Consider the following 6,565-nt stretch of genomic DNA (forward strand, 5'->3'; position numbering starts at 1 on the left):
GCAATCCGGCGAAGCCGAACGGAGCCGATTCGGGCACGATATCGGCGTCTTTCCACGTGCTCGCCGGCGACCGTCGCACGAGTACGGTAAACCGCGTCAGCCGGGGCGGAGTTCGGGACGCCGATGCGAAAGTGGGAAGCGCCGCTCGGATCTTCGCCGTTTTTGGAGGAGTCAGTGGCGGCACTCCGGTGAAGCCAAGGTGCGCCAATTCGCGCACGATATCGGCGTCTTTCGACGTGCCCGCCGGCCACCGTCGCACGAGTACGGCAAACCTCGTCTGCCGGGGCGGGGTTTGCGACGCCGACGCAAAAGTGGGAACCGCCGCTCGGATGTTCGCCGTTTTTGGCAGAGTGAGTGCTGGCACTCCGGCGAAGCGAAAGAGCGCGAATGCGCCCACGAAAGTGGCGTGTTTGGACGTGCTTGACGACGACCACCGCAGGAAAACGAAAAACCACGTCAGCCGGGGCGAGCGACCCATGGCGGTCTGGGTGCTTATCGCTGCTATTATAGGGGCACCCCGGCAGACGCAAAAAAAAAAAAAAATTTTTTTCGACATTCTTTTTTGCTCGTCGACCTCGGGTGACCCAGGTCGCAGTGGGAGCCGCGCACGAAAGCGGCGTCGCGAGACGGCTTCGCGGTCGCTAGTCGCACGAGCTCGGCAACCGCGTCTGCCGGGGCGGAGTTCGGGACGCCGACGGCTAAGTGGGAACCGCCGCTCGGATGTTCGCCGTTTGTGGCCGAGTGAGTGCTGGCACTCCGGCGAAGCCAAACGGGGCCGATTCCGGCACGATATCGGCGTCTTTCTACGTGCTCGCCGGCGACCGTCGCACGAGTACGGCAAAGTGCGTCTGCCGGGGCGGGGTTTGCGACGCGTACGCAATAGTGAGAACCGTCGCTCGGATGTTCGTCGTCTTTCGCCGAGCCAGTGCTGGCACTCCGGCGAAGCCGAACGGAGCCGATTCGGGCACGATATCGGCGTCTTTCCACGTGCTCGCCGGCGACCGTCGCACGAGTACGGTAAACCGCGTCAGCCGGGGCGGAGTTCGGGACGCCGATGCGAAAGTGGGAAGCGCCGCTCGGATCTTCGCCGTTTTTGGAGGAGTCAGTGGCGGCACTCCGGTGAAGCCAAGGTGCGCCAATTCGCGCACGATATCGGCGTCTTTCGACGTGCCCGCCGGCCACCGTCGCACGAGTACGGCAAACCTCGTCTGCCGGGGCGGGGTTTGCGACGCCGACGCAAAAGTGGGAACCGCCGCTCGGATGTTCGCCGTTTTTGGCAGAGTGAGTGCTGGCACTCCGGCGAAGCGAAAGAGCGTGAATGCGCCCACGAAAGTAGCGTATTTGGACGTGCTTGACGGCGACCGCCGCAGGAGTACGAAAAACCACGTCAGCCGGGGCGAGCGACCCACGGCGGTCTGGGTGCTTATCGCTGCTATTATAGGGGCACCCCGGCAGACGCAGAAAGAAAAAAAAAATGGGGACATGGCGTGCGTCACCGTGCGGCTTCGCAGCGTTGCCGAAGTCGCCGAGCCCTTCGACTGAGCCGAACGGCGGACAGGGAACGTTGGTCGGCCGTTCTAACCTGTCGGTGCCACGCCGAGACGTCGTTAAGGAAAACCGCGTCGTGGGCCTCTACGACGCCGTCGAGTCGTTGTACGTTTGGTGTCCAGCGTGTCGGCGGCGAGTAGCGGACACGTCGTTCACGACTTCGGTCTTTCGCAGTCGACGCGAACTTGCGGAGAGTCGTGGTGCCTCACGTTTTCGGCAGAAACCGCGGCGGAATTTTCCCGTGCGTGCGCGCACGACCTCGGTGCTGTGCCGTCAGCGTAGTGTTGCACAAACTCGTGGCCTACCCAAGGTGCGGTACGTTTGCGGCCGTATCCTCGGTGGGAATTTCGTGAGTAGGGTCGCAAATTCTACGACCTCGGCGGGTTTGAGAGCGACGTAGACTTGTGGCACGCTCAACATGCCACACGTTTCGGGGCACACCCGCGGTGAAATTTTCTCGAGTACGCTCGTATTAGGGCCCAAGGAGGTCTGGGTACTTATCGCTGCTATTATGTGGGGGTTCTCGTGAGCGGCGTACGCGAAAGCGACCGGGTGTCTGATATGCGGCGGGCTTCGGCCTCGTCAAGCGTGTCCTCGGGTCTGCTCCAGGGGAATCCACGGCAGTCGTCTGCAGCCTCATCCGCTTGATGCGTTAGGGGCTGGTTGTCGGACGGTGCCGTTTTACCACGATATCGAGGTGTGTTCCGTGTCGTCCTCGGGCGATTCAGATGCGAAAGCGCCGAAGACGCGGGCGTGACCCGTCGTCTGGCGGCTTTGCAGTCTCGGCTCCGTTGCTAGTTCCGGCCGGTCCACCGACAGTGCAGCGGGCTTGGGCAACCCGCACGGCGCGACCGAGTCGATGCAACGAAAAAGAGCGAGCATGAACGTGCTTCTTGCCGCACGGCTCCCACTCGTCTTTCGGGAAGGTTGTGCCGTAGCGAGCTCGAACGCCGTCATCTCGGAGTGCAAAATAAGCGTGTTGGGGCGCCTGAAGGTGGCCTCCGCCGCACACAGACTGCGTCCGGCCCGCCGAGGGCGAGGACGGACGCGCAGTCGAACGATTACCTGGTTGATCCTGCCAGTAATCATATGCTTGTCTCAAAGATTAAGCCATGCATGTCTAAGTACATGCCGAAATAAGGCGAAACCGCGAATGGCTCATTAAATCAGTTATGGTTCCTTAGATCGTTTCTTCCTACTTGGATAACTGTGGCAATTCTAGAGCTAATACATGCAGTGAGCCTGGAGCCCTTTGGGTAACGGGTGCTTTTATTAGACCAAGATCGATCGGGTTTCGGCCCGTATTGTGTGGTGACTCTGGATAACTTTGTGCTGATCGCATGGCCACGAGCCGGCGACGTTTCTTTCAAGTGTCTGCCTTATCAACTTTCGATGGTAGGTTACTTGCTTACCATGGTTGTTACGGGTAACGGAGAATCAGGGTTCGATTCCGGAGAGGGAGCCTGAGAAACGGCTACCACATCCAAGGAAGGCAGCAGGCGCGCAAATTACCCACTCCCGGCACGGGGAGGTAGTGACGAAAAATAACAATACGGGACTCTTTTGAGGCCCCGTAATTGAAATGAGTACACTCTAAATCCTTTAACGAGGATCAATTGGAGGGCAAGTCTGGTGCCAGCAGCCGCGGTAATTCCAGCTCCAATAGCGTATACTAAAGCTGCTGCGGTTAAAAAGCTCGTAGTTGGATCTCAGTTCCAGACGAGTAGTGCATCTACCCGATGCGACGGCTCGGACTGAACATCATGCCGGTTCTTTCTTGGTGCACTTCATTGTGTGCCTCGAGATGGCCGGTGCTTTTACTTTGAAAAAATTAGAGTGCTCAACGCAGGCGAGTCGCCTGAATAAACTTGCATGGAATAATAGAACAAGACCTCGTTTCTGTTCTGTTGGTTTTTGGAATACGAGGTAATGATTAAGAGGGACGGACGGGGGCATTCGTATTGCGGCGCTAGAGGTGAAATTCTTGGACCGTCGCAAGACGAACTACTGCGAAAGCATTTGCCAAGAATGTTTTCATTGATCAAGAACGAAAGTCAGAGGTTCGAAGGCGATCAGATACCGCCCTAGTTCTGACCATAAACGATGCCAACCAGCGATCCGCCTGAGTTACTCAAATGACTCGGCGGGCAGCTTCCGGGAAACCAAAGTATTTGGGTTCCGGGGGAAGTATGGTTGCAAAGCTGAAACTTAAAGGAATTGACGGAAGGGCACCACCAGGAGTGGAGCCTGCGGCTTAATTTGACTCAACACGGGAAAACTTACCCGGCCCGGACACTGGGAGGATTGACAGATTGAGAGCTCTTTCTTGATTCGGTGGATGGTGGTGCATGGCCGTTCTTAGTTGGTGGAGCGATTTGTCTGGTTAATTCCGATAACGAACGAGACTCTAGCCTATTAAATAGGTGCGGGGTTCCCAGCACCTTACAACCTTCTTAGAGGGACAAGCGGCTCCTAGCCGCACGAAACAGAGCAATAACAGGTCTGTGATGCCCTTAGATGTCCGGGGCCGCACGCGCGCTACACTGAAGGAAGCAGCGTGTCTTTATCCCTGTCTGAAAAGACTGGGTAACCCGTGGAACTTCTTTCGTGATTGGGATAGGGGCTTGCAATTGTTCCCCTTGAACGAGGAATTCCCAGTAAGCGCGAGTCATAAGCTCGCGTTGATTACGTCCCTGCCCTTTGTACACACCGCCCGTCGCTACTACCGATTGAATGATTTAGTGAGGTCTTCGGACCGATGTCCGGCGCGGCCTTTCGGTTGCGCCGGTCTGTTGGAAAGATGACCAAACTTGATCATTTAGAGGAAGTAAAAGTCGTAACAAGGTTTCCGTAGGTGAACCTGCGGAAGGATCATTAACGGATTGTGAAGGGTGAGCGCCTCAGCTGCGTCTGCGCCCGACACTTTCTGCCGCTGACCCCGTTTGGACGCGGGGTCGGCTTTTCCCCACGGGGCTGCCTGAATGTGGAGCGGCACCCCGTGACAAATTGTTGCGCCCAGCGGACGCCAACACCGCGACCTTGGACGGTCGGCCAGGTGGCGGACGCGGGTACAAACGGCGCAACGCACTCATAGGTCGGCTTTCGACCCGCCACTGCACCGTGGCTCGAAGCGCTCGAAATGCGCGACCCGACCGCTGCGGGACCGCCTAGTACTGTAAACAGGAGCGGCGGAGCGCGAACGGCGAGTCGTGGTTACGTCGGTAGAAGGCGAGGCTGCGCGTTCCCGAAACGCCAGCCGAGTGCCCTCCCGACCGTTCGAGCGTGCAAGAACGAGACCCGACAATCGCGCGGCGACTGCCAAGTACGAGAGGAACGGCACAAGCGTCGGCGGTCGGTCAAGGAACTGGCGATGTGACGGGTCCGCTGTGCACCAGTGCATACCGTCCCGCCGTCCGCGGCAAGCGCCTCCGCGTCCTCGGGTGACGGAGGCTGCCGGTCGGTTCTTGCAGGCGAGGGATCTCGCTGGCACCGGTTCGCGTTGACGCGCGGCCGGTCATGGCACGGCGATGCGACGGCCGAGGTGCGCAGTACTCGATGGAGGAACCGCACGCTCCGATGACCGTCCCGCCCTCCGCGGCGTATGCGTACCGACCGTAATGGTTGCAGCAGCGCCGGCCGGCTTTTGAATTCGCCACACGAAACACGGTGCGAGATCGCGGTTAGGGGAGCGTCGACGTTGCCAGGCGTTTTGCTTGCTGCCGAGGGAAAGGCGGCACGGCCACGTCGCGCTCGTCGCGATTAGCGGGTCTGCGCGCTTTGGGAAGGTGCCGCAACGACTTGCCGAAAGAGGAAGCACGGAAGAACGAGGGACTTGGACGTCCCGACAATTGAACGCACTTGCGGCCAGGCCCTTGCTGGCTTCGTTCTTCCGCCTCGAGTAGGCTCGTACGCGGCTCCGGCGCCGAAAGTGGTCCTTGGCACCGACTTCGGTGGACGTGGGAAGTGCCGCGCAAGTACGGCGCGCCTGGCTCCACCTGTTGGCTAAAGTAGGCAGCCGGATCGGCATTTTGGTGTGCGGTGGCAAACCGTGGATGCGAAAAAAGCTTGTGCGATTTCGTGGAACAAAAAGCGGGGGTCCCCCTTTTTATGCGGAGGAGACCGACCCGCCCGCCGTGGTGAACCGCGACGCCACGGTAAAAACGGGAGAGGCTTGTCGATGGGACCGTGCATCCCGCGCTCCACGGAGGCCGGGAGGCGGCCGCCCGAGGAAATGTGTAGCCGTCGAGGCCCGCATCTGCGTGCACTCTTATCCAAATGGGTGTACCGCAGGCATTTTCTGGTTAGGCGGGCCAATGAGAGCGAGCACACAACGATACCTACGGGTCCGGCTTGGAGAACCGGCTTCGACGCCTCCCGAGTATTTATAGAGGGGTGGACCACGAAAGCACTCGCAAGTAGCGGAAGCGAAACGCCGTCCGAAACACACCGTTTGCTCGATTTGCGGCAGCCGAAAAAGGCGCGGCAGAGTTTTGGAGTCCAAGCGTGCGCTGAAAAGCGCCCTTCTTGGCCACTGTTTGGCCGAGTGCCAGAAACGTTTGGTTTTGACTGTACGGAATTGAACAAACACTTTTTCACGACTCTAAGCGGTGGATCACTCGGTTCTCGGGTCGATGAAGAACGCAGCCAGCTGCGAGACTTGGTGTGAATTGCAGGACACACTGAGCACTGATTCTTTGAACGCACATTGCGGCCTTGGGTCTTCCCTTGGCTTCGTCTGTCTGAGGGTCGGATCACATATCAAGAGAGCCTTCGGCGCACAAGGGAACGTGAGCCGTCGACTCGTTTTGACCGCGTCGGCAACACGGACAGCACGCTGAACACCTCACAGCGAGCGCCAACAGCGGCCACTCAAGGGCGAGACGGTGGCGACCGTCGTGCCAGAGCCCAACCGAAACGGGGGCGACCGACTGCATTGAGGATGTGGCACCTCGTTGAGACCGCCGCAGGACTTCGAGTCGGAAGGAAGCCTGCAGGGAAAGTGCGGTCGAGGTTGCGT

General features: G+C 59.2%; 2 non-coding genes across 2 annotated transcripts; both read left to right on the plus strand.

Moving 5' to 3' along the window:
* Positions 1-2,610: 2,610 nt before the first annotated feature.
* Positions 2,611-4,425, plus strand: LOC142792531 (small subunit ribosomal RNA). The gene has a single exon (XR_012890999.1). It is a non-coding gene; the product is annotated as a small subunit ribosomal RNA (ribosomal RNA).
* Positions 4,426-6,144: 1,719 nt separating this feature from the next.
* On the plus strand, positions 6,145-6,297 carry LOC142792514 (5.8S ribosomal RNA). The gene has a single exon (XR_012890983.1). It is a non-coding gene; the product is annotated as a 5.8S ribosomal RNA (ribosomal RNA).
* The last annotated feature ends 268 nt before the right edge of the window (positions 6,298-6,565 follow it).

The sequence above is a fragment of the Rhipicephalus microplus genome, unplaced genomic scaffold (genome assembly GCF_043290135.1).
Source record: "Rhipicephalus microplus isolate Deutch F79 unplaced genomic scaffold, USDA_Rmic scaffold_224, whole genome shotgun sequence".
Classification (NCBI taxonomy): Eukaryota; Metazoa; Arthropoda; class Arachnida; order Ixodida; family Ixodidae; genus Rhipicephalus; species Rhipicephalus microplus.